The 24,603-nt window shown below is 37.7% G+C and overlaps 1 long non-coding RNA gene and 1 pseudogene across 1 annotated transcript; both read right to left on the reverse strand.

Annotated features, from left to right (window-relative positions):
• Positions 1 to 779: 779 nt before the first annotated feature.
• On the reverse strand, positions 780 to 23,061 carry LOC140616460 (uncharacterized). Its single transcript, XR_012016938.1, has 4 exons — positions 22,015 to 23,061; positions 19,279 to 19,418; positions 2,135 to 2,360; positions 780 to 1,051 (listed from the first exon to the last, which is right to left on the reverse strand). It is a non-coding gene; the product is annotated as an uncharacterized lncRNA (long non-coding RNA).
• A 200-nt stretch (positions 23,062 to 23,261) lies between these two features.
• On the reverse strand, positions 23,262 to 24,015 carry LOC140616461 (ubiquitin-conjugating enzyme E2 L3-like; annotated as a pseudogene).
• Between the last annotated feature and the right edge of the window lie 588 nt (positions 24,016 to 24,603).

The raw sequence follows: 24,603 nt of genomic DNA on the forward strand, positions 1-24,603 counted from the left end.
AGGGAAAATTTGTTCTCCAGAGTAATAAAATGTTATATTTGAAAATAGGGCAGTAAATATAAACTGAATAAATGCACAAATAAAAATGCAGTGTTATTAGGAAAAATTAAACAAAACATAGCAGTTAATCCAGAATCCAAATAAGCAGATAATATAAAGGGCCAGAGGTTGTATCTTAACTTTAACCTGTGTAATGATAATATTGATAAGTATGCTATCAGTATAATGCAGAGTCCTTGGATTTCTTTGGATTTATCAAACCGAAATTAAGTTAAATTGAGCTCTTTAACAAGTAGTGAGAAGCATTTCTTAAGAAGTTCCAAAAATTTAATTTTTTTTTGAAAATCAGTAATTCGTGTCACAAATACTTTTCAGCAAACCAGAATATCAGTTCTAGAAACCATCATCTTTTTTTCTTTCTTTTTTTAAGTTTACAGTAAGGGGGGCACCTGGGTGGCTCAGTTGGTTAAACATCAACACTTGGTTTTGCCTCAGGTCATCTAGGCAAATCCTAGGACCCAACCCTCAGTTGTGCTTTACTCTCAGCTTGGAATCTGCTTAAGATTCTCTCCCCCTCCCCCTCTGCCCCTCCTGCTCATTCTCTCTCTCCCAAATAAATAAATAAATCTTCTTAAAAAATAAAAAGTTACAGCAACCATAACACTATTTTCCCATCTCCAAGAAAATCACTTTTCTTTTTAATATTAGGTGCTTTTTTTTTTTCCCATTATAGTGGCCACAGTTATTTCTAAACAGGGGAGGTAAATTACTTACATGAACACTTGCTTGCCTCTTCTCAGGAGATGAGGCCAATGTCCACCACAGCTTCTTAGGAAGCACAGTTACCTAGCCTTTTAGCCACCTTTGCATCTTGCACCACAGAAATAGCAATCAGTGGATTGCTGAGGATGTACTCACACTTAGTCCTTAGGTGAGCAAAGCCTCTCTGGCACTCTCTCAGCTAGGGACAAACTAGCAGCCCTCAATGTTCTGATGCTGAATAGGCAACTGCAGTACATATTGAACTGGAGGCAGGTGAAACATTCCACTCCTAGAAAAGAATAGAATGTGGAAAACATCCTGTTTAGTATAGTGTGGTGAAAAGCGCATAGGACCTTGGAGAGGACCAAGTTTGTTTTCAGGGCCTGCTCTGACACAGAAAATTGTGTGACCATCCATCAAATAGGATGTCTCGCTTAGATTACAAAACTGATAGAAAAATGAGATGTGACATAGAGATAAGGAAAGATCTTTGAGATGCAAATTACTCTATAAATACTGTGCCCCATGGGGATCCCTTGGAAATTTATCCTTCACACAAAGCTTTTGAAAATGGCTTAGAATATCCATACTTTCCAAGTGAGTTTCCCCTCATCCACTCCACTTTCCCCTAGATAAATCTTCACATGGATTTGCCTAAAAGGTTTAGACACCTTTATCGTCAGACCCTTTTTTCTTTGTATTTCACAAGTCCTCCCTTGTCTTTTCACCTGCCACTAATGTATCTCAGGTACTATAATGACCTGAGTCACACCCATGTAGTCAGAACATTATAGACACTGACCTTAATTCAGTTCCAATTTTTCACAATAATTATAATCATTCTCTTTTGTCAGTGTAAGAATTCTTTAAAGTGTAAGAACATTCAGCTCCCAATTACTCACTGCCCTTTTATACCTAAATAAATACTTGTCTACTAGGTTTTCTTTCCTAGTGACAGCTGAAGTTTTATAAGACATATGGTCTCGTTAGACTGAGATACTTAAAGACATCTATCTTTTCCTAACTAATTGGCAGTTCAGTATTTCTTTATGAAACTTCATAATAGATACAGCCATAGATTCAGCATGGAAATTTCTTGCCTGAATTAATACTGAGTAGTTTTCATATTTGAATTCTGAAGAACGGGGTTCTCAGGGATTATATTTGGCCAAACATAGGAAAACAGACAACTGTTACCAACATTGCTCTACTTAAACATGTATACTCATTTATCTCTTTTTTTCTTTCATTTAAACAGTTTATATTGAATACATCCCAAAGTCTCAGGCCCTCAATAAAAGGAGAAGGCAAAATATTGTACAAAGACATCTAAAGTGTAATTGCATCATTTATGACTTTGGAAGAAACTTACCTTGGGCTTTCAGGGAACTGAGAGCACTGCTTCTTCCATCTGGTTTTCATTCAAAGGCGCACAGACAACTTCCCTAGGAAGCTCTTTCACTGCTTTGATTTCTTTATGTCACTGTCTTTCCCAGGCAGGAGTCATGATTCCTCCTCCTGACTGTTAGGGTTATATCTTTGAATGCTTCACACCTGTAGAATCCATATATCCTGGAAGAATTTCTCTAATAGGTACCCTGTTGGGATAGGAGATAAGAAAAAGAAAAAAGAAAGGAGTTGGTATATTAAAAAATGACCTCTTCCACAAGAGATTAAGCTCAGATTAAGTTATATCTGGACTTAATGAACATGAAGATTTCAGTTCATTCAAACTGACAGAACTTTCCACTGCCCCATTTTTAGTATGCTAAAAACTGACCAAATTATCTTTATGGAAAACAAAGAAGCATTTGCAGTTTGATAAGAAATTTGTTGTGTCTGTGGAATTTCCAGATAGTTAATCATGCTTAGATTTAGCTATGGTCTTTTAAGTACAGCGTATGCACAATAACATGAAGTGAGCAGAAAGCAACTAATCCAGCCAGCCAATTAACTCTACCCAGATGCTACACTTTTGCACTGAAAATTACTTTGAAAAAAAAAAACTAGGACAGAAATATCAAACCAGGGAACAATATTTTGTGGAAGATGATACACGGACTAAAATACATGTTGGATTACTTAAACCCAAACCATTTGTATTTAATACAATATTTATATTAGCACAACATTCGATCAGACAAAAGTTTTTTTCTGTTTAAACTATTTGCTGTTTTGCACTGAAGGATGAATATATGTAAAATCATCTGAGCTTCCAAACTATTATTTCTTTGTTCTATCATTATAAAATGCATATTACATGCTTCTCAAACATTATTTTCTCTTTTCCATCAAATTACAAATGTATCCTATCACTTGTGCATGCTTGAGTATTCCTACCTCCAAGTATGATCATCCCATCAAACTAAAGTATGTCTTTCATCTCATTAAAAGTACATTTGCACCTTGGTAATTCCAATCTTCATGTTATTTTATAGTAATAAACACAAAGGAAAATGAAAAGATCTTTTCAAATGACTTATAATCAGGAATACACACCCCTCTTAGCTAGTGGGAAGGATAAATACACTCAACTTCTGAATTATGTCATGTCTACACTCTATATTGCAATTATAACAGAGAATACTCAATAAATAGTTTTTGAATGAAAGAATAAGGGAGAAAATTGTTAATAAATATTACATCTGTCACTTTATGTATCTATTAACAATTGTGTTTTAAATAATGATTAATTAAATAAGAAAATATTCATAATTAAGCATTAATTAAACAAAGTAATATGTATAAACCTCAAGTTGGGACAAAATATAAAACAAATACAAAAGAGAGACTAAGGTCAATTAAGAAGAAATAATATGATAGCTATCACAGCTTTAAAAATTACTTTAGCTGAAGATAGGATTAAAGTGATGTTTATTTTCTTCTCTTTATAGTTGTTTTCTGAAGTTAATAGAGTAAGATTGATTGAAATCTTAGAGTAAGGATTGATTGAAAGAGGCAACATTTCAGGTGGTAGAAATGTTACATTTTAATTTTAGTTGCGGTCACAATAAAGTATAAATTTTCGTAACTCATACTGTACATTTTTAAATGGGTGCATTTCATTTAAATTACACATCAATACAAATGAAATCTTTTTTTAAAATACATTTATTTTTTATTGGTGTTCAATTTGCCAACATATAGAATAACACCCAGTGCTCATCTCATCAAGTGCCCCCCTCAGTGCCCATCACCCAGTCACCCCCACCCCCCACCCACCTCCCCTTCCACCACCCCCAGTTCGTTTCCCAGAGTTAGGAGTCTCTCACATTCTGTCTCCCTCTCTGATACTCCCCACTCATTTTCTCTCCTTTCCCTTTATTCCCTTTCACTATTTTTTATATTCCCCAAATGAATGAGACCATATAATGTTTATCCTTCTCCTATTGACGTATTTAACTCAGCATAATACCCTCCAGTTCCATCCACGTTGAAGCAAGTGGTGGGTATTTGTCGTTTCTAATGGCTGAGTAATATTCCATTGTATACATAAACCACATCTTCTTTATCCATTCATCTTTCGAAGGACACCGAGGCTCCTTCCACAGTTTGGCTACTGTGGCCATTGCTGCTAGAAACATCGGGGTGCAGGTGTCCCGGCCTTTCACTGCATCTGTATCTTTGGGGTAAATCCCCAGAGTGCAATTGCTGGGTCATAGGGCAGGTCTATTTTTAACTCTTTGAGGAACCTCCACACAGTTTTCCAGAGTGGCTGCACCAGTTCACATTCCCACCAAAAGTGCAAGAGGGTTCCCCTTTCTCCACATCCAAATGATATCTTAATGGAACAAAAAAGAGTTGCGCAGAAAAAATGAAGGTATTCAAGTATCCAATAATTACATGAAAAAGTGCTCAATATCACTAATTAGGAGAAAGAGACACATTAAACCCGCAATGACATATTACCACACATCCATATACATGGGTAAAAGTCTGACAACACTAAATGTTGGTGAATTGAGTAGCTATTTATATATATTTCTAGGAGGATTAGGAAAACTGTCAAGCACCTTAGAAACTGGCAGTTTCTTATTATATTAGCATACAATTTCACTCCTATATATTTCGGAAAGAAATATAAGTCCACAAAAAAGATTGTTAAAAGAATATTCATACATCCGACTATTAGAAGTGTCCATGAATCTAAGAATGAATAGAAAATTGTGGTATACTCACAAAATGGAACATTTTTCCCCAATAAGAATCCTGCTATTCATAACAAGGTGGGCGAATCTCAAAACATTTTAAAACTAAGCTGTAGTGATAGAAATTTAACAGCGGCTGCCTCTGGGTGGTGGGAATTGACTGGACTTTGACATTAGGAAATTTCCGAGGAAATATTTATCTTGGTTGGGATGATAGTTATTCAGATGTAAACATTTGTTGAAATATAGATCTTACACTTAAGATCAGTCCATTCATATCATCTAACAGAAATTTCAACTCAATAGGAAAATATACACGTTCTGTAATAAATAAAATATTTTTAAAAGTCCGAATGAATAAAAGATGTAATAAATGGACAGGTATATCATGTTCAAGTTAAAGAAGATCAAAGTTCATAAAAATAGCAATTATCTGTGAATAAAGTTTACATAATACAATAGACTATCCCTATTGGATATTTTAAAGTATAATATGATAAATAGTGTTGCAACAACTAACAAATCAGCTGGAAAAATAAATTTCAATTTATATCCCATGACTTATACCAGAATGAATCCCAGTTTGTTGACAGATTTAATATAATATATGAAAACATAAAAGCACTAGAACAAATCATAAGACAACTATCCTATAACCTCAAATTTGAGAAAACTTCTAAAAATTACATAAAACATAGAAGTTACAGTAGAAAAATAATGCTAAAGTACAAAAATACATATTCTGTTTATACATAATTTTAAAATAATCAAAAGAAAAATGTCAAAAAAGAATAGATGGAATAAGGGGAGAATTATTTACAAAACATATAGCTCACCAGAAAAAGTGAAGACCAAAAGCTTCTATACATAAAATAATTCTCATAATAAGATAAACTTAAAACCAAATTGATATATCATTTTTTTACTTAGAGTGAGTGTCTCAATTTTGGCAGCACACCAACAGAGGTATTGGTAAAAGGCAGTCTGATACATGAATAGAAAGAATATGAATTGGTACAACCCTATCAAAGCCAGTTTAGTGACATTCATTACAATTATGGAGACAATCAACTTTTGACATGGCACTATCACTTCCAGGAATCATCTTAAAGATATAATCACATGTATGTGCAAGTTATACTTGGTTCCTGATGCATTATTCTTCCAGAGTTATTTTTCTTTGTTTTTCACTCCATTTTACCTAAGATGTAGGGAGGCAAAGCCAACTCAGAAGAGGCACCTCTAACCTGTCCCTGATCATGTGTTCATGATCCTCAGTAGGAGAATTAAGCTCATGTGGTATTCATCCACATAGATATTTTAAAAATACTATCTATTATCAATCTATTTAACAGTGATAATATTACCATCTTATAGATACAGTACTTCTTATAGTTACTATATGGTTTGAGTTATATAATCTCATATGCCTCTTACTATAAATCTGTGAAACAGTAGTCTATTCAGCACAGATGACTAAACTCGGGGGCAGAAAGTAGAAATGAATTATCTAAAGATACAAAACTAATTAAGTAGACAACTTTAGAATAGAAGTGTTTTTTGGTTCCAAGTCAGGAGATATTTCTCCACAAGGTTCATGACAATACATTTCAACCTATCGTCTTGATAAATTATATATTGACTATTTACTCGGAAGCACTAACTGACAAAACTGTATACATGTTAATAGATGCTATATATACATATGATTGTATATTATGAATATATTATTGTATATATGCTAAAATATGGTCAAAGAGCTTCCATAGTTACTGAGAGCCCAATGAGGAAATAGCTTTCTTCCTCAAAATTTGAAGAAAATTCTTCAAAGTTATCTTCTCATAGGGCTCTTGGTAACTATGGAAGATCAATTAGTATCTTCAGGTCATGAATCAAGTAAATAGAGGCTAGACTTTGCCAAACCTTAGAGTAGGGCCTTTACTAAAACTAAAACTAAACTTTACTAAAACAAACAAATGAACAAACAAAAACACTGATCCCAGAGTTTTCTAATTTTTAGTTAACTCTAAATGGACTAACCTGATCAACAATAATGGTATTGATCTTCTCTTTTTCTATTTCAAAAGACATTTGACAGACAAAATCATTTAGGTAGACAAATACCATAATAAACCAACTTTACCATTAGCTAGGATACCCATTTATTTCTCTTTCAAATAAAGAAACAGACTCATATGTTGCCAAGAATAATAGATTGATCTTATGTAGAAAAAGTAATTAATGGTTATTTTTTTTTTTTTTTTTTTTAAGATTTTATTCATTTACTCATGAGACACACAGAGAGAGAGGCAGAGACATAGGCCGGGACTCAATCCCGGGACTCCGGGATCATACCCTGGGCAGACGCTCAATTGCTGAGCCACCCAGGCGTCCCTGAATTTGATAAGTTCTTTACAGATCTTGGATACTAGCCCTTTATCTAATGTCATTTGCAAATACCTTCTCCTGTCTGTAGATTGTCTTTTAGTTTTGTTGACTATTTCCTTTGCTGTGCAAAAGCCTTTTATCTTGATGAAGTCCCAAAAGTTCATTTTTGCTTTTGTTTCCCTTGCCTTCAAGGGAAGCTGCTGTGGCCCCTGCAAGAAGTTGCTGTGGCCAAGTTCAAAAAGGTTGTTGCCTGTGCTCTCCTCTAGGATAAAATGACTATTATTGACAACAATAGGAGGAACAGTATTTTTAAGACAGTCTGAGACTGAAAATTTATAACAAAATATTGAGGCCTTTTATTATTTTATTGCATTTATCTACCTCCTCAACTGCAATCCCTCTGCAGTTCTATACCCTAAGAAAAAGCGGCATAAAGGACATTTTATTTTATTTTATTAAAAAAAAAATTTTTAGAAAGGATATTTTAAGACATAAGATTAATCAATGCCAGGATGTTACTATAAAATGCATTCTGATAGGGAAATTATAAGCATTTATTCCTGACTTTAAAAAAATCAAAGTTGTTTGTAACACTGACCTTTAAATAAATGCAAAAACAAGCAAAAAGTTTCTCCATAGTGAGCACTGGAGTACTAAGCCCTTGCGATTGCCTGTATGTTCGTTCAGTCATGACATCTTCCCCACACATTCTCCACATTCCAAGTACTGCTTAGGTAATACAGATGTAGAGTGTACCAGAAATCAAATTATGACCTCTTTCCTTGGTAGTATTTGACAGTATTAGAGTAGGCACCGGGAGAGAAGCATATTTCAGATTGAACTTTGTTTCCTGTAAAATGGATTTAGTTATTTATATGTGGTAGCCGAGAATAATAATGATATCATAATAATTGAAAAGATTAAAAAGTAACCATCAGGGACACCTGGGTTGCTCAGTGGTTGAGCACCAGCCTTCTACTTGGGGCATGATCCTGGAATCCAAGGATCGAGTCCCACATCAGGCTCCCTGCATGAAGCTTGCTTCTCTCTCTGTCTATATCTCAACACCCAAGAAACAAACAATCCAGGCATGAAATAGGGAGAAGACATGAACAGACATTTCTCCAAAGAAGACATACACATGGCCAACAAGCACATGAAAAAATGCTCCACATTCACTTGCCATCAGGGAACTACAAATCAAAACCACAATGAAATACTACTTTATACTGGTGAGAATGGCTAAAATTAACAAGACAGGAAACAACAAATGTTGGAGAGGATGTGGAGAAAGGGGAACCCTCTTGCACTGTTGGTGGGAATGCAAGCTGATACAGACACTCTGGAAAACGGTGTGGAGGTTCTTCAAGAAGTTAAAAATAGAGCTACCCTACAACCCAGCAATTGCACTACTGGGTATTTACCCCAAAGATGCTGATGTAGTGAAACGCAGAGACACCTACACCCTAATGTTCATAGCAGCAATGTCCACAATAGTCAAATGGTGGAAGGAGCCACAATGTTCTTCGACAGATGAATGGATAAAGAAGATATGGTCTCTATATACAATGGAATATTACTCAATCATCAGAAAGGACAAATACCCACCATTTGCTTCTACATGGATGGACCTGGAGGGTATTATGCTGAGTGAATAAGTAAATTGGAGAAAGACAATCATATGGTCTCACTCATATGTGGAAAGAAGCAATACTGAAAGGGACCATAGGGAAAGGAGGGAAACTTAGTGAGGAAAAATTAGAAAGGAAGACAAACCATGAGAGACTCCTAACTCTGGGAAACAAAGGGTTGCAGAAGGGGAAGTGGGTGGGGAAGATGAGGTAACTAGGTGACAGGGACTAAGGAGGGCATGTGATGAGATGAGTGCTAGGTGTTATACTCTATGTTGGCTAATTGAATTTAAATAAAATATTTTTTAAATAATAAAAAATAAAATAATAAATTTTGAAAAGAAAAAAGAATAGTCATTTTATCTCCCATACTTTTCTATGAATATCTGATGGATTAATTAAACCAAAAAAACTTTTGAAAAATATTCTGCATTTCAATTACTATTTCTCAATTCCATGGTATAAAATGAAGTCCTAACCTGAGAATCCTAAATTTAATAATTTGAGGGTATTCTAAAATGCCACACAGGAAAAAAAAATTAAAAGTATGCATTGCCTCCTGAAAGCCAAGCAGGGCCTCTTAATGATCTGGTTAGATAAAGCCAAGGGTTCAGTTTCCAAAAACCAAGTTAGTTATACTAGGGTTTATGCCAAACCTTTTTATCTTCACAGGGATCAACTTTGTTGATAAATGGAGATATTTTTTAATTTAATTTCATTTCATTTATTTTATTTTATTGTTTTATTTTATATTTTATTTTGACAGAGTGAGAAAAAGACAGAGATAGTGACAAAGATAGCACAAGTAGGAAGGAGAGGGAGAAGTAGGCTTCCCACTGAGCAGGGAGCCTGACACGAGGCTCAATCCTAGGATCCTGGGATCACAACCTCACCTGAAGGCAGACACTTAACCACCTGGGCCACCAAGGCACCGTGATATGGAGATTTAGTGAGACAGTGCCTGAATTGGTATGAATCCTTCTCTCATTTCAAAAAAAAGCTACCGTAAATAATAATCATGGTAGTAGGCCAGTGACAAGATTTTTGTTTGAGAAGCCTATAAATACATGCTATTTTGCAAACATATCCTTTCTTTGAGAAAGACAATTGAATGTCTATTTGCTGAAGTTAAAGCAATCTGAAATCCAATTTGTCTGCTATGGATCCGCTTTAGGAGCATGTACGCAAACAGCTTTAAGCTAGAATAAAGATTTATTTCAGTGTGCATCCAGCTAACTCATTTTCTTTCTCTTGGCAAATTCCAGTTTTACATTGATTTTCTGAAAATAACTGGGATGCAAAAATTTGTGTTTATTTGGGTAGTGAATCGACTCTATCGGTTTGAAAATAAATGGCCTACTTTTTCTTGTTAAAATAGTCACAAATCAATACAGTAAAAAGTGTTCACAGATCCATGGGTAGATGCTAAATCCCCTGTGAAATCTCAGCTTAAAAATGTGACTTTTCTCAAAATAATAGTGAAGGTATAAAATTTCAAAAGAGATATACTTTTGAATGTTGTTTTCAAAAGGAATGAATAGTGGCTACCAAAGCTTCAGTTTTGTTTGGTCTTCCATTAGAAATGGACCATCTCCATTAAAAAAAAAAATCATGCATTGAAATTTTATCTAATTATAGACTTTAGTATGTTAGTTTAGTGTCTGCTTGTGTGTTTATTTTTAAAGATTTTATTTATTTATTCATAAGATAGAGAGAGGCAGAGGGAGAAGCAGGCTCCCTATGGGGAGTCCGATATGGGACTCGATCCCAGGACCCCGGGATCATGCCCTGAGTGGAAGGCAGCCACTCAACCACTGAGCCACCCAGGCATCCCTGTTTGTATGTTTATTGCGGACTGTTGAACCTGCTGCAAAAGAGGTCGGAAGAGAAAGTCAATGTCCCTGCGAGAAAGATGGAAGACAGAAAGTAACCTCAAAGAGGGGGTTGTCCAGCATGACAGGCTTGCAGGAGAAACAAAGGAAAACAAGAAGAGCAAGGCCAAATCACTGCAAATGATTTGAATTAAACCTCTAGATTTCTGCTGTGGGGGAACTATTCTATCAGAGGTACGTAGGGAAGGAAGCCAAATACACTTCATGCTGATTGAGAGACAAAGTTGAGGATATGGAGCAGCATAATAGGCGGACTGAATGTGATTTTTTCCTACTAGCTGTGACAATCTTGGACAAGTCTCTAAAACTCTCTGAGCCTCAATGGCCTAGTTTGTGAAATGGGTATAAAATGAGCCATCCAGAGGCACCTGGGTGGCTCAGTGGGTTAAGCATCTGCTTTCAGCTCAGGTCATGATCTCAGGGTCCTGGGATGGAGCCCCACATGGGACTCCCTGCTCAGTGGGGAGCCTGCTTCTTCCTTTCCCTCTACTGCTCCCCTGCTTGTGCACTCTCTCTCTCAAATAAATAAATAAAATCTTAAAAAAAAAAAAAAGAAGAGCCATCCAGAGGATGCTGCTAGCACTATTATTATGATCACACTAGAAAGTAGAAAGTGAGCTAGTGTTACCTGCTTTTTCTAATGTCATCAGTAGTTAAGCCCCTCTCCTCTCCTCTTCTCTCCCTCTTCCTTGCTGAGAAGTTTCTTGGTTCCTTTCTGCTTCTGATGTTAATTTATACCTCTCTCACATGTGATGATCTCATGTTTGACAATATTCATTTTCACTCTATTTATGGCCACCCATATTTTTATTTTATTTAGATTTATTTTATTTTTTTTTTTAGAGAGAGAGACAGAACGTGTGTGAGTAGGAGAGCAGGAGGAGAGAGAGAATCCTCAAGCAGACTCCCCACTGACTGTAGACCCCATCCAGGCTGGATCCCAGGACCCTGAGACCACAACCTGAGCTGAAGTCAAGATTGGACGCTTAACCAACTGAGCCCCCCAGGTGCCCCAATCCACCCATACTTTTAAAACAGACAGTTTGGGATCCCTGGGTGGCGCAGCGGTTTGGCGCCTGCCTTTGGCCCAGGGCGCGATCCTGGAGATCCGGGATCGAATCCCACGTCGGGCTCCCGGTGCATGGAGCCTGCTTCTCCCTCTGCCTATGTCTCTGCCTCTCTCTCTCTGACTATCATAAATAAAAATAAAAATAAATTTAAAAAAAAAATAAAAAAATAAAACAGACAGTTTTTCTAAACCTGTGGTCATATATTGGCAGCAAAATCCCCCAGCTGTTTGCTTGAAGTGGGCATGTATGCGCCGATCATTGAGTCTACACTGAGACTTAGAAATATGCTTCATAACAAATCCTCAGATTGATTTCATGGCAGTTTGGAAGCACACCTGACTGTCTGACTTAACCTTTGACTTATCTGACCCAATCTGCCTCATCACCTCTGAAATAACTTCAAATTGAAATAACTTCCCAATACATGACTTTTTTGACCTTTTGTCGGAAATTCCAGCACACAGACAGCTGCTCTTCACCCTTTTTATAAGCTTCATGTGAGCAACCTGGCTCCAGACCAAAATAACTACGTGTGATTTATCAGGCCGAACGCAAGCAATCACAAAGATTTGACCTGCCAGGCCTCCTCTGGGAGCGGGAGCACTGCCTCCTGCACCAGACTTGATGCCCAGCAAACGCGTTGCAGGTGCTGTGGGGTGTTGCAGGCAAGGACTTAGGCTCCTGGCTAACCTTGCTTTTCAAGGGTCTGCATTCTTCTCCATCCTTCCTTGGCCCCCCAGGTCAACAAAACTGCTGGAATCTTTTGTTTGGGGTTCCCTCGTCAATAATAGGATCCTTACTTTTGTGCTGGTCTACCCGCCCCTAAACCAGAGACCCTCAACCACAGGTTAAATGGAATAGAGTGGGAGTCAGAACTTTTTCTGGGTTAGCCTCTTATACCATCACAGTGATTAAAGGTTTAACTGTTACTTTCATTTTGGGGCTGCTTGTTTCTAATTGGCTACTCTACGACCAGGCAGCTCAGTTCTTCCTCCAGCTCAGCTGAGCTTCTTACCATGTGCCAACTCTCTTGCAACTTATCTGAAATCTGTTATTCAGATGTTACGGAGCACCTGAGGGAAAGTAATTTTTTTTAATTAATCCTGGTGTAACTCAACTGTTTTCACTCACTGAACCCACACTGGGCTGCTGACAGCTGCAGGAAAGTCACACCACCATCCCACCTTTGAAACTATAATCTGATCATCGCCAACCTCACCTGGGGCCCTCATGCATTGCCAGCAATGCTACGACTTTTTCCTTAGTCTTGCTCTTTTACCCACTGGTCACCTGATTTATATTGTCAACCATATCCAGCTTCTGACCTCCCTGTTATCCCCTGTGAGTCCCAAAAGATTCTTTGATTCATAGCTCATAAGGAACATAAGTACTGAGGGAAAAAACTTCCTCAAATTCCTGTCACTGACTTTACAATCCATCTTCGCACCCCTATCCCCAGGTCTCCGCCCTTCTCTTGTTTACAATGAAATCTCCTTTCTATTTTCAACATCTAATATCTTTATCTGTGCTCTCCTCATTATTTCCCACCTTCTCAAGGACTTTATTATATTGATTTTTCTCTCTCTTTCCTGTATTGACAAACCTCTTGCACTCTGCTGGCTGCTTCACATTAACCTTTAAAATCCTCAAATTGTTCCCACTTAACAAGAATGAGAAACAAGAAGCCCCACATCGCCCCCTAGCTACTTCTTCCAACCATTTGGAAATTTTAGCCTACAAGATAAGATAGCTCTACTTTCTCACTATTTAGTACTTGAAATGTAGCTGGTATGACTGTCAAAGTGATTTTTTTAAATATTTAAACTGATTAATTTCAGTTTCAATATCAATAGAAATACATGGCTAGTGGCTATCATATTGGACAAGCAGGTCCAGATAAACATTGAAATTTAAATTTCAAAGCTGATCATGACAACATAACTAGGAATGACAATAACATCTCCATATAAACCAATTGAAGTTTTAAGACTGGAGATGTGATTGGATATAAGAAAACCCATGTCTACATTTTACAATATTCCATTTCTAGCAGACTGAGCTTCTCTATGAGTAGTAACAACTGTACCAGCTAAACTAACCCATAGAGATGTTTAAAAGTCTTTATTTTTAAGTTAAATAAAATCTTATCATTAGATATGGTGTCATGATAAAAATAATTGTATATTACAGAACATTTCCATTACTGGAGAAAGTGCCAATGAACATCATTTGTTTACATTTTTATCAAAAATAATGCCATTGGATATTTTTTTGAGTGATGAACAAGTCATGGTAAATGAATTCTTGTTATGTATCAAACTTGTACATGCATTTTTGTGGGCACAGTAGACTTTGTCTTGCACTCACTTTTACCAATTTCACCACTGATTTAATACTGGTTACAAGTGATAAATAGAAAAATTATTTTTAGATATATTTTAAAGATGTTAAAACTTCATGGCCAATGTAAGTTCCAATTAAGCATTTTAGAATATACTTTCTGAATTGGCATACTTTTTTAAATATTTTATTTATTTATCGAGAGAGAAAGAGAGAGGGAGCAAGCATGAGTGGGGAGAGAGAGAGGGAGAGAGAATCTTAAGCCAACTCCATGCTGAGCACGGAGCCTGACACAGGCTCAATCTCATGACCCTGAGATCACAACCTGAGCAGAAATCAAGAGTCAGATGCTTAACTGACTGAGCCACTCAGGAGCCCCCAAATTGGAATACTTTTTATCTCTTTATTTATTCACTCAAAAATCTAGAATTCCTCTTGAAATAATCAGTGAGTTCTATCATTACATTTTTCCTCTCATGACTGCATTCTATGACTATTCTAAATGTTTTATGTACAGTGGTCTATATAGTGTATATATATATGTATATATAGTGTATGCACTATGTGTATATGTCGGTCAGTTGCTTGGTGTATCATGGAGCAGGGTAATCTATGAAAATTGCTATGAAAGTAAATAGAGTTTAAACTGTGCTATGAAAGTAAATAGAGTTTAAACTGTGCTTCTTTAAAATATTTTTCTCTTTGTGTAGACAGGGCAAGAATGAAAAGCATCAAGAATTTATGTAAGCATCCATTGCATATCAAATAACAATTAATGCCCTTGTCTTCATTTCAGGTCCCCACAAGTAGGTATCTTTCAATTAGGTATATAAGAAAAACAGTTGAAATTTGAAACATGCAAGCATTGATTTTAGAAGCCTCTTAATGTGGTTTCTGTCCACACCCGTTAGCATATTGAGGCACAGTATACTATACTTCACATAGGCCATACCATTCACCTACACAATCTAGTATATATAGTCATTTAAAGGTAGTGACTAGGGTGGCAAGAGACAGTGATTGGGAGTCTGTGAGTCAGATTGCCTGGGTTGGAATCCTAGCTTCCATACTTCATAGTCATATCCACTTAGGCTAGTTACCCAAGTTTTTGGCACATTCCTTATCTGTAAAATGTGGACAAAAGATTAAAGAATCCTTATGAAGACATGTTCATGTTCACAAAAAATTTATAGCATAATCCTCCAGGACCAATGCAGGTATTTTCCACGATGCCAGGAATATTAGCTGCTGTAGGCTTTTCCCTCCGTGAGAATCACTTTAGCAGAGATAAATAGGCAGCCCAAAATTGTGCTCCTGCCTGTCTCATGGGTAACCCACATCAAATGCAGTCAGTGTGGTGGTACAAAATCTCAGCCTCTTGCCTCAATGTGGGCATCTCTGAAGGGCCATTTCTGTGTCAAAGCTCCCCGTGGGATCTGAGGCAGCCTCCATGGTAACTACATCACCAATAAACTTCTCCCTCTGCCTGCTCCAAAGTTTCTTCTTTTTTAGGTGTTGTTTCGGAGTTCCTTCCCACATAAATGCCATCCAAGATAATGTCTTTTTCAGAATCTGTTTCCTCAAGCCCAACACACTACAATTATTGCTAAGAGTGGTCTTATGAAGTATACTCTATAATGCGGTTGTCGTCACCCACTGACGACAATGAGGGGGAAAAGAAGAGCACATCGCCTACATTAGGGGGAGTACTGACAACCCCAACAAGTTGTAACATTCCAGTTGTTAAATTTCACCACTAGTACTCTAATGGGCCCATAATGAAAGAGAATGGTGTAAGGACTTTGGAGTTTCAGGGGACCAGCAATTATAAGGAGCATAGAATGTGCATTCTGTTGTAGAAACATAGTGAAAGGCTAACCTTGGTTAATCACCAACCTCTAAAGCAAAGTGTGAAAGTCAGAAGGCCTCCATGGAGGCATACAAAAAATTATCATCTCCAGCAGCCAGAGCAAGAAAAACTGAGGGTCAAGTCCAGGACATAATTAGAAGAGTAAAGCACTCCAGAGAAAGTTAAGTTTTCATACCTAAAAGTCTGTACTCCAAGGACCTATTGGAGAAAGAATTAGTCTGTGAGATTTGAGATGGAGATATCTGGATTGGATTGATGCTCTTGAAAACTTTGAAACTTCAGATCACTCTGAAGCATCTGAGCCTGAACAAGTGGCCTACTCCTGCCTGATAAGGATTTGCTTTCCTTTTTTGCATGAAGATAACAGAGGGTTTGCTCTCCCTTGTACAATAAATATGATCCCCCTCAAGACTTCCCCACCTCTCTTCCTGGTCACCAGGATATAGTAAATGCCAAGATACAACATAAACTGACAAAGAAAGTGCTAGACCTGCTCAAAGGAGAGACAGATTGTACCCCAGTATGCATATGGTATCAAGCCAACATTTATGGCAGGAGCTGTGAAAGTCTCTATGGAATGGGATCCTAAAAGAGATAAATGCAGTGGAGGGGATAAGGAAATTAGATAAATGAGAGGCTATTGATATGCTACCACTTTTCTATAATGCAAGATTTCACATACTGGCCAGCATACAGGGAGATGGTATAAACTCATTGCTAGAGTGGCATTCTTAAAAAACTACAAATATCTATGGCTGGTACTGAAAGGAATAGAAATGGAAGAATTGCCTTAGTAAATGGTAAGATAAAGGGTAGAAAATTTCAAAGGATGCTATGCTAGATACGCTACACAATTCCAGAAACCTATATCCAGGGCAGGGCCACAGGGATACAGAGAATACTTTGCTTATTAAAATGATGAAAATGCACCAGTGGGAGAAGCCCCATCATCTTTGAGAAGCCTACAGAGACTGTCTCTGTAGAGATGATCTGAAGGTAAGAATTACAGAACTGGATTCTTTAATAAAATGGGGATCATAGGACCCTGAAATAAGCAAGAGCGTACAATTATTTAATAAGCAGAAAGTTCAGAATGGCAGCCAGGTGAAACAACCCTTAGACATCCCAGAGACAAGATAGAAGAACAGCCATCAAGAGTACTGCTCAATCTCTACTTTTAAAATATTAAATCAAGGATCAGGAGGCTGAGGCCAGCTAGTCCAATAAAAGTAATGATTACTGATCTAGTTTTCAGACTTAGTTTGAACTAATTTTTCAGACCTGGAACACAGTGATTTAAGGAGAGACTGGGTCAACAGGAGAACAAATATATTACAACAAATGTTTCTGGTAATGATTCTCCCAGGCCTTCCCCCAAGGAACCACAGCCACTTAGGTAGTCATACACTAAGGAAACGAGATTAGCTAGACATTTCAAGGGCTGTTAGATTGAAGATCTGAGTTGACAATGATATCATGCATTCTGAAGTCTCATCAGTTGTCCTCTCAATAGGATGATAAGAGCCTATCAGGGCCAGATAACTAATAAAATTGTGGTCTAGATATGACTTGAAGTAGGTCCATGGGTCCAATCCATGGTCACTTCTCCAGCTCCCACATGTATAATTGGAATGAACATACTTGGAAATTAATACAACCACCATATTTCTTCCTTGACTTGCAAAATAAGAATGATCATAGTGGGGAAAGCCCACTTGAAGTTTGTCCCATCCCTCCCTGGCCAAATATATGTACATGTTTAAAATACACACACATACACACACACACCCAGACACAATGGACAGGATTAATACCATCTTTAAAGACCTAAAGGATGTAATAAATATGTATCCTATCCCCATCAAAAATAAAGGTAAGAAAGAATCTAGAAAATAACATTGGACTGTCTAAACTCAAATTAGTAATAGTCATAATTTCAGTTTCAGTGCCAGATATTTTATTTTTGCTAGAGCTATATATAGCATGACCTCAATGTGGTCACTGATCTGGAAAACTGCATTATTGTCCAAACCAATAGGTACCCAGAAGTAATACTTATTCATATGGAAAAGATAAAAATACATATATATGCTCTTAGACCAGGGCTATGCTACATCTACTATAACATAGTCCTGGACCTGGACTATCATAAAAGAACGTGAATGACCTAGTCATCCCACAGAACATCACGGGGGTTCACTATATGGATATAATTTTGTTAAAAGGAGTAGGTAAGTAAGAAGTATACCAAAGGCTTTGTAAAACAGATGAACTCCACAGAATGGGAGATAAATCCTACGAAAATTCCAGTGATATTTGTAGGGATCCAGTGATCTGTGGTATGCCATGACATTTTCCCCAAAATAAAGGAGAAGCTACCACAATGTTCATCTTTCACTGCTCAGAACAAAGACCAATAGCTAGAAGCCATCTAGGTTCTCTTTCTCATTTGGAAATACTACCTTATCCCATCTACCAAGGTACATGGAAAACTTCCCACTTCAAGTGACGACTAAAAAAGGAAAGGGCTGGGAAGTGGATTCAGGCTAAGTGCAAGCATCCTGCCACTTGATCCATATGATGATACCTATGGTACAGGTATCACAGATGGAAAAAGACTACATGTGTAGTTTATGGTTAGCCCCAGGGAGAGAGTCACGATACAGACCATCTGCAACAGAGAAATATACAGCCTTAGAAAAACAGCTCCTGGTTCTGTTTAAAGAGACAGAGCACCTGACTTTGTAACCAGAAATAGCCAACATGTTTAATGATCTATCAGACGCTACTAGCCATAAGGTTAGGTAATCCTCAAAGCAACCCATTAAAAATTGCAGGTGGGGTATCCAGTATGGAGCATAAACAAGGCCAGAATATACAAATTATCTGCATGGAAAGGTGGCCTAGACCCCCACACCATCAACCACTATTGCACTGGTGCCTATGTTTACCTTGGATTAAGGGATAAAAGTTCCTTCTAACTAGAGAGATAAAGTGATGGAACAGCTTTTGAAAAGCATAACCGAATGCCAGCTCAGAAATACAAAATGAAAACAATGCCAATCGAGCTGTAGTATGCATTCAGAAACAATGATCATTCTATGGCACTGTGTTTACAATATATAGAACACATGGGTCTGAGGAGTAGAGGCTAGAAGTAAGCATGGCTCTGCTTACCATCACTCCTAGCGGTTGCTTGAGGAATTTGTGAAACTTGCATCTTCAGGTTCTGAGGGTGTAGAGATCGAGAGATGCAGGATCCCAGAGAAGGAAACACTCTTACCAGTAAATACAACAAGAGTCCCACGTGTCAAAATCTTTAAAATTAAAAAAAAAAAAAAATCTTTAAAATTTGCAAACAAGATTGTATGTTGATTTTATTAGTATTATAAAAGTATGTAGTAATTATGAACAGAAAATTATGACAGGATAAGAAAGGTATGATCAGAAGATATACACAGTCTCAATGTAAATGTAATATTTTAACTGTAGTTATTATTCCATTAAGATATATCTAAAGAAGACTGGCATACTTTTAATATGTTGATGAAGCTGTTATATCCATTCTCTAAAAACAATGATATCATAGACAGATGAGCAGCTGAGTACCACACTATGGCTTGGAGAGATGATCACATAAACCATGCTGTGACTAATGCTACCTGGGGCTGTGTAGTGTAGTGATTCTCTGTTCATTTCTGCATATTTGGAATATTTCCAAATTATTTTATGAACACACAAACCAAGTTTCATACAAGTTAAATAATTCACTACAATCACCCAGGTAGTCAAAGGAATAGCTCTCCCACTCAGGCCTGAATGGACTCATGGCTTGCAACCACAGCATAGATTAAAATCCTAGAAAAATTTTAATTAATGTTAGCTCATATGTGGGACAATCATGACACTTTAATTTTGGTCACAACTTTATTCAGTAGGGATAATCTTATCCTGCTTCTCAATTAAAAACCTGGAAGACCCATGACTGGCCTTCTGGTTACTAAGATAATTTTAAAAGTCTGCTTATTACTTTAATCATTGAAAGTAATTTATTTCAGTAATTAGAATGCATGCAGTAATTAGAAAGCCAGTAAAAACTCTGAACTTGACTTAGCTTGAGCTCCCTTCCAGCTACAGTGTTAAGTTGTGCAAGTGGGGACTGGGGTAGGCTGACTCATGCATAGCTAAGCAGCTTTGGGCTTTTGATTTCTGAGATGGTGAAAGTGGATCCTTTCTCTCTAGAACAGTCATAAGCTTTTGAAGATAGAGGCTCCCTCTTGAATTCCTCTCTTCTGCTGTTCCTTTGACTCAGGCATATGACCAAGGCTGTGCATCCAGCTCTAAACTCTATAAACTCTATCTTCCTTCTGCTGAGACTTCCACATGGGCAGTCTTTGTGGACAGAACCAAGTGGATCACACGCAGGCTTTCTCTCCTGCACAGCACAGCATGGTCCATCAAAAGACTCAAGCAACTCTTACTCTAGTAAATTTAAGAAAAGCCTGCAAATCCGAGCAGAACTCTTCTGGCTCCAATACCAAAGAAGTTAATGTCATTCTTTTGGATGAGATGTTGGTTTCCCAAGAAAGATCAAAACTAGTCCTAATTGCATTTTGTCTTAATCAGATGCAGATTAGACTCTAGTCCTCATATGCAAGAAGCACATTTCAAATGGTCCCCTTGAAGTCCCTTGACTGGGTTTGGGCTACAGTGTAGTTCTCACCCCAACCCCACTCCTCCAATTTCCGGGAAATGGAGTGGAGAGATTCAGAGTACAGTAATGATTCTCTCCAAATGAACATCTCTACCAATCTTTTTGATTCCATCCATTATCTGGCTAGCGATTGCCCAAGGAGGGAAACAGCTTCTTGTGATCATTTCTTTTTTAAATCTATATATGGGGAGGGAGCTGGTAATTCTATTCTTTCTCAGTGAAAAAAAAATGAAAAGTGCAGTCCTTTTCATTGGTGTTTTATCAGTCCCTTAGAGACTATTGAAAATACAGGAAAAACAAGGTTATATAGTTATTGTCACATATTCAGAAGGACATTTATAAATTATTTAGGGAAAAAAAAACTGTAGCAAGCCCTTCAAACTAAGTTCTGCCCTTCAAAATTCTGGAATGTTTCTAAAAGTAACTATCACCAGAGTCATTTAAACTGTACTGAAGCACAATGGAAAAGAAAAAAATAATAATTAAAACACTTCAAAGTGTGATGTTTGCTTTAATAAATAGCCTGTATTGAGAACTATTCCAATTGTCCCAAAGTTTACCAACACATTTTTAAAATAAACATAGTACATGCAGAGGATTACGAACTAAACTGTTCAAAATAAAAAAACTTAAGTTTTACCTTTGTCCCAGTCTCTTTTCCAGGAATTAATTTCTCTAAAGAAATCTTTATCTTTCCAATAAAAATGCATTCCTACAAATGATATATACAATTCTGATTTATTTGTACAATTTTAAGTATACTAGATAAATTCTTTCATGTCTTGTTTTTTTGGGGGGGTGTTATCTGTTTTTTAATGAGAAATATTTGACCTATAACATTACATAATCTTCAGGTGTATAACATAATGATTTGTTATTTGCATATATTGTGAAAGCCTGGCTAAATCACTATACATAGTTACAATTTTTTTTCCTTAAGATGAGAACTTTTAAGACCTGTTAGCAACTTTCAAATATGCAATACAATATTATTAACTATTACAATTTTTTTTCCTTAAGATGAGAACTTTTAAGACCTGTTAGCAACTTTCAAATATGCAATACAATATTATTAACTATGGTCACCATTACATCCCATGACTTATTTACTTTATTTTTTTTGTAATTCTAAGGTCAATTTTTATTTCTACAAAAAAAAGGCAGTCAAAACAATATAAAACACATGTAAAGGATATTACTGAGTGAGCTTCAAGTGGAGCTTGACTCTGCAAAGGCTGTGTGTCCAGAGGGAGAGGGAAGGCGGTCTTGCTTCTGGGCTGGCCGGCTGTTCCGAAGGAAGGGGCCAGCAGGGCGCCGGCACCCCCAGACTGCTGCTGGCTACAGCCAAGTCCGGCCAATTCCAACCCCGCAAAGGGCCAAACTGTGCCGAGGGAGGGTCGCGGTGGGGCTGCGCTGCCCTGGGGAGCTGGGAGAGCGAGCTCAGTGACAGGTGAGCGTGGAATTTCACATGGACATCCTGGCTTCAGAGTTGTCTGCAGTGACCAGCACATCTTGCACAGTGGCTGCAGGGAGGAGCGTCAACCTTTGGCCTCAGGAGCCTCTCTGGTGAGAAATTCCTCACACAAGTGCACAGCATCCTCTGGTTGGCAGGCCCTCCTCTGGCGTTGGCCCAGACCTGGGTTTCCCAAGCAGGCCAGGCCAGGCTGAAATTCAATCAGGCACACAGACATCAGGGCTTGCCCATTTAATCAACGTTATTGTGGTTAATACCGGCCAGATTTTTACATAAGAATTGGGCCTCCCTTTTCACCGCCGCTTTTTTTTTTTTTGGTAGGGGTGGAGGGGTGGTGAGTGGTGGTTTGCTTGTTTTTAATCTTTTTTAAAAGGATGTTATAAATTGGAGCCAGGAGAATTTGAACAAACTCCCACACAGGGCAGTGCAACATGGGAGTAGGGAAGCCACCAGAATCGCCAGGAGCATTTTCTCCTCCTTTGCGGAAGAGATAGTCCTGGGTCTGGGAGAAGTGAATAAGTGAAAAACAAACCAAATGCAAGAAAGTGGGAATTGTAAGGGCAGGGGAACTGCAACCTTTTTGTTTGTTTTAACCTTAAGGGCTAAGTGTAAATTGAAGGTTTTGGATCAATTGGGACAAGAAAAGAAACACCATTATTTTAAAGTAGATTGAAGCAGCGATTTTTAAAACAAAGAAAGCAGAACTAGAACATCTTAAATTTTTAATCCTTTCTTTACAGGTTACCTAGACCACTTTTGATTAAGAAAACTGTAGAAAAAATAAAAATAAAAAAATGAAAGAAGAAAGAAAGAAAGAAAGAAAGAAAGAAAGAAAGAAAGAAAGAAAGAAAGAAGAAAGAAAGAAAGAAAGAAAGAAAGAAAGAAAGAAAGAAAGAAAGAAAGAAAGAAAGAAAGAAAGAAAGAAAACTGTAGAAAGTTAGTAACTGCCACAAGCAAACGCCAGGCGGCACGTGTCGATTTTCTGCAGAGTCCTGCTTTGCGGGGTGTCTGAATGCGCTGCTCTGGGTCTCCGCTCACGCTCGCTGGAATCGGTGGTGGCAGAGTTTAGTCCACAGGCCGCTTCTCCCCGTATTTCTTTGTAAACTCTTCAGCGTTCTTACAGAATTTTTTACGGTCCTTAGAGTATTCTTCAGCTAGGTCAGCCCGAAGTGGGTGCTCGGGCTGGGGGCTGGGGGTCGTTCACCAGTGCTATGAGGGACTGGATTACTTGGTCGGTTTTGGTTGCTGGCTTCCAGTTTTCAGCACTAATTACTGGCAGACAGGCCTGCCCCTTTTCATCGATGTTCGGATTTTTTTTTTTATGATAGTCACGGGGTGGGGGGGGGGGGGGGCAGAGACACAGGCAGAGGGAGAAGCAGGCTCCATGCACCAGGAGCCCGACGTGGGATTCGATCCCGAGTCTCCAGGATCGCGCCCTGGGCCAAACGCAGGCGCTAAACCGCTGCGCCACCCAGGGATCCCTAGATCTTTGTTTTTGTTTTAAATGTGATCTTCGGTGGTTTGAAAGGGTACTCTGCTGGAAAGTTGATTTCGATTCTGAAGGCCCTCTTATCATATGGAGGGTTGTCAGGAACAATAAGCCCTTGCCAAGTCAATAAATTAGTTAATCAACCTGGATGTTACGGAAGTTTTTCATTCCACATTTGCAGATTTCTTCAAGCTCCTTCATCAGCCTCCTGCTGGCCGTCATCTCGGATCTGGTGCTGCTCGACTTATTTACTTTATGACTGGGAGTTTTGTTCACTTAATAATCTACTTGGGGACATTCCAACACCAGTGTAAATAGAGCTCCACACTGTATTAAGTAGCTGAATTCCAGGGACATAAAACATTTATTAAATTAATTAATATAAATAATTTTATATATATTATTTATATATTATATATATAAATAATTTTATGTATATATTAAAAATATATATTATTTTATAAATAATATAAAATATAAAATTAAACCCTGTGGGGATCCCTGGGTGGCTCAGTGGTTTGGCGCCTGCCTTTGGCTCAGGGCGCCATCCTGGGGTCCCGGGATCCAGTCCCGCGTCGGGCTCCCTGCATGGAGCCTGCTTCTCCCTCTGCCTGTGTCTCTGCCTCTCTCTCTCTCTCTCTATGTCTATCATGAATAAATAAATAAATAAATAAATAAATCTTAAAAATAAATAAATAATAAAATAAAATAAACTAACCCTGTGCTGATAATTATATAGATCATTTCCATTCTTTTGCTGTTACTAAATTGCAAAAAGCATCCTTGGATATGTATCATGGAAAACTTGAAAGAATACCCATGTGA

This window comes from Canis lupus, chromosome 24 (assembly GCF_048164855.1).
Source record: "Canis lupus baileyi chromosome 24, mCanLup2.hap1, whole genome shotgun sequence".
NCBI lineage: Eukaryota > Metazoa > Chordata > Mammalia > Carnivora > Canidae > Canis > Canis lupus.